The sequence below is a fragment of the Tachyglossus aculeatus genome, chromosome 17 (assembly GCF_015852505.1).
Source record: "Tachyglossus aculeatus isolate mTacAcu1 chromosome 17, mTacAcu1.pri, whole genome shotgun sequence".
Taxonomy (NCBI): domain Eukaryota; kingdom Metazoa; phylum Chordata; class Mammalia; order Monotremata; family Tachyglossidae; genus Tachyglossus; species Tachyglossus aculeatus.
In genome coordinates, this window is record NC_052082.1 from 54,253,540 (window position 1) to 54,257,318 (window position 3,779).

A 3,779-nucleotide genomic window follows, 5' to 3' on the forward strand; every position below is an offset into this window, starting at 1 on the left:
CCATTAAAAATGTGTGGTATTTTGTGGAGGGAGAAGCAGGTGGCAGGAGAGAGGGGGGAAAAGGATAATAATAATAATAATAATGGTACTTGCTAAGCTCTCACTATGTGCCAGGCACTGTACTAAGTGCTGGGGTGGGTTGGACACAGTCTCTGTCCCTGGGAATCAATAGATTAATAGTAGATTTGTACATGAGGTGATGGTAAAGCCAGGAAGGAGATGGAATCAGATATGGAAGAGAGATGTGCCTGAGTCAGGGGAAACATATTCTAGGTGAAAGCAATATTTTGAAGCGAAGATAGTTTAGGTGGTTTGTTTGGGAGGCATAGAGAGCCTGAGGTGTATTGGGAGCTGAGTGGTTTGATGGAAGGACGTTAATTGGACCAAATGTGATCAACAGTAGTAGACAGGGATAGAATCGGATACCACAGCGGTTCCCTGGTTAGTCATTTTTTAAATAGTATTTATTAATAGTTTCTGAGGAAGCAGAATGTGTAGGGTAGCATGATCTGTTGTTGTTGTTGTTGTTTTATGCTGTCAGGTCATGTCCAACCCATAGCAACGCCATGGACACATCTCTCCCAGAATGCCCCACTTCCATCTGCAATCATTCTAGTAGTGTATCCATAGAGTTTTCTTGGTAAAAATATGGAGTGGTTTCCCATTGCCTCCTTCCATGCAGTAAATGAGTCTCAGCCCTCGACTCTCTTCCATGCCACTACTGCCCAGCACAGGTGAATTTTGTCTTGTAGCAGTTTGCCTTCCACTCACTAGCCACTACCCAAGCTAGGAATGGAATGGGTAGGCCTCTGCTTGACTCTCCCTCCCATAGTCGAGACTAGTAGAGTACTGGAAACTCTCCAGGTGCGACTCTGAGAGGAGGAGCACTATCTAGAGGGCAGAAATCAACTTAAACTCAGAAGCTTCACATTACCTATGCAGTCAGAGCTGGTATAAATTTGCTTTAGAAGTTACAATTTATTGTTCTCCATCTTTATTTCTTTCATTCAGAGGTTGACAGCTCTCTCACCCTGCTAGACACTCTACTTAGTGCTGGGAGAGATACAAGATAATCAAGTTGGACACAGTCCATGTCCCACATGGAGCTCACAGCTTTAATCCCCATTTTACAGTTGAGGAAACTGAGGCACAGAGAAGTGAAGAGACCTGCCCAGCGTCAACTGCAGAGAAGTGGCAAGCTGGGATTAGAACCAAGGTCCTCTGATTCCCAGACCCGTACTCTTTTCAGAGTCCCATGAAGAGGAAAATATTATTCCTGCCTGTATTTCTTTGTGAGGTACCAGAATCATTCATTCATTCATTCATTCATTCATTCATTCATTCATTCAATCGTGTTTATCAATCAATCAATCAATCAATCGTATTTATTGAGCACTTACTGTGTGCAGAGCACTGTACTAAGCGCTTGGGAAGTACAAATCAGCAACATATAGAGATGGTCCCTACCCAACAATGGGCTCACAGTCTAGAACGGGGAGACAGACAGCAAAACAAGTAGACAGGCAGAATCCCATTTCAGCAAGCTGGAATTGCAGGGCAAGAGAGCTGTCAACCCCCAAATGAAAAAAATGAAGATGGAGAACAGTAAATAGTAACTTTTAAAGCAAATTTATACCTGGTCTTACTGCTTTCATAATGTGGAGCTACTGGGCCTAAGTTGATTTCCGCACTGTAGATCTTGCTCACTCAACACATTCTGCTTCATCAGAAATTATTAAAGGAACCGAATTAAATTTGCTCAGGTCAGAGTTCAGAAGGAAGTAGTAAATAGTAAAATCCCAGCAGAACTTAAGCTAATTGCTGCAACTTTGAACAAGCTATAGGAACAGACAGCTCGCAAGGTCACACAGCAAGTATGTGGCAGAGCCGGGATTGGAACTCAGGTCCTCTCCCTCCCGAGTCTGAATTCTTTCCACTAGGCCACGTGGCTTTTCTGTGGGCAGTTGGACCCTGTTGTCAGGTCCAGTAGACCTGGTGGACGGAACTCAACATGTCCAAGACTGAACTCCTTATCTTTCCTCCCAAACCCTGCCCTCTCCCTGACTTTCCCATCACTGTTGATGGCACTACCATCCTTCCTGTCTCACAAGCCCATAACCTTGGTATCATCCTCAACTCCTCTCTCTCGTTCACCCCTCACATCCAATCCGTCACCAAAACCTGCCAGTCTCACCTCTGCAACATCGCCAAGATCCGTCCTTTCCTCTCCATCCAAACCACTACCTTGCTTGTTCAATCTCTCATCCTATCCCAACTGGATTACTGCATCCGCCTCCTCTCTGATCTCCCATCCTCCTGTCTCTCCCCACTTCAATCTATACTTCACGCTGCTGCCCGGATCGTCTTTGTGCAGAAATGCTCTGGGCATGTTACTCCCCTCCTCAAAAATCTCCAGTGGCTACCAATCAACCTACGCATCAGGCAAAAACTCCTCACTCTCGGCTTCAAGGTTCTCCATCACCCCACCCCCTCCTACCTCACCTCCCTTCTCTCCTTCTACAACCCAGCCCGCACCCTCTGCTCCTCTGCCGTTAACCTCCTCACTGTGCCTCGTTCTCACCTGTCCCGCCGTCGACCCCCGGCCCATGTCCTCCCCCTGGCCTGGAATGCCCTCCCTCCGCACATCTGCCAAGCTAGCTCTCTTCCTCCCTTCAAAGTCCTACTGAGAGCTCACCTCCTCCAGGAGGCCTTCCCAGACTGAGCCCCCTTCTTCCTCTCTCCCTCCTTCCCCTCCCCATCTCCACCGCCTTACCTCCTTCCCCTCCCCACAGCACCTGTATACATGTATATATGTTTGTACATATTTATTACTCTATTAATTTATTTTACTTGTACATATTTAGTCTATTTATTTTATTTTGTTAATATGTTTTGTTTTGTTGTCTGTCTCCCCCTTCTAGACTGTGAGCCCGCTGTTCGGTAGGGACTGTCTCTATATGTTGCCAACTTGTACTTCCCAAGCGCTTAGTACAGTGCTCTGAACACAGTAAGCGCTCAATAAATACGATTGAATGAATGAATGAATTAGGTATCACTATGCCATATCATGTTGGTAAATGGGCAGTTTTCTCTCGGCTTTCATCTGGATCTGAGAGAGGAGTGGTTAAGTGGACTACCCCTGCAGAGAGCAGGGTGAATTGTAAATATCCCCACTCCCCAGAGACTCCCAGGGTCACGTCTGACCAGAGAAATCGTCTGCACTTGGAAGCTGTGCCCCATTAAATGTCGTTTGTACTGTGATGACATAGGCTGTTGACTGTTTCTGTTTACCTGGTTGCTGCAGAAAGCCATATGGTATTTGGGAGGGATTCTGGTGGTGGTAGCAGTTTAAACTGCAGGGACTTTTTGCCTCTGCGGCTGAATTCCTCTGACAGCATAGAGGCACAGCTGTGAAAATGAACAAACGTAATCCCCAGAAACAGAAATATCCTCAGCCCAAGCCGCGGACCAGAGACCGACAACGGGGATTTCAATTTAAAGAGCACCTCTGTGCCTCATTAGGTGAATCCTTGATCTGTGGGTTGAAATGGATTAAAAAGGCGACCAGAGAGAGCTGCCTGTGGACAAGCAGCATGTAGGGCTAACGATGAGACACACAAGCATATAAAAAAAGCCAAAGAAACAGAAAACATAACCAAGGTAAACCAAATATCTGTTCCAGCAAAATGCCGTGTTCAGATCACAAGTTGGAATGATAATGAAGATATAGTTAAGTGTTTTTTTAAATTTAATACTGAACATAATGTTTATTCTGGGAG

The 3,779-nt window shown here is 45.7% G+C and overlaps 1 non-coding gene across 1 annotated transcript; it reads right to left on the reverse strand.

Moving 5' to 3' along the window:
* Positions 1-744: 744 nt before the first annotated feature.
* LOC119939743 lies at positions 745-882 on the reverse strand. Its single transcript, XR_005454707.1, has one exon. It is a non-coding gene; the product is annotated as a small nucleolar RNA SNORA7 (small nucleolar RNA).
* Between the last annotated feature and the right edge of the window lie 2,897 nt (positions 883-3,779).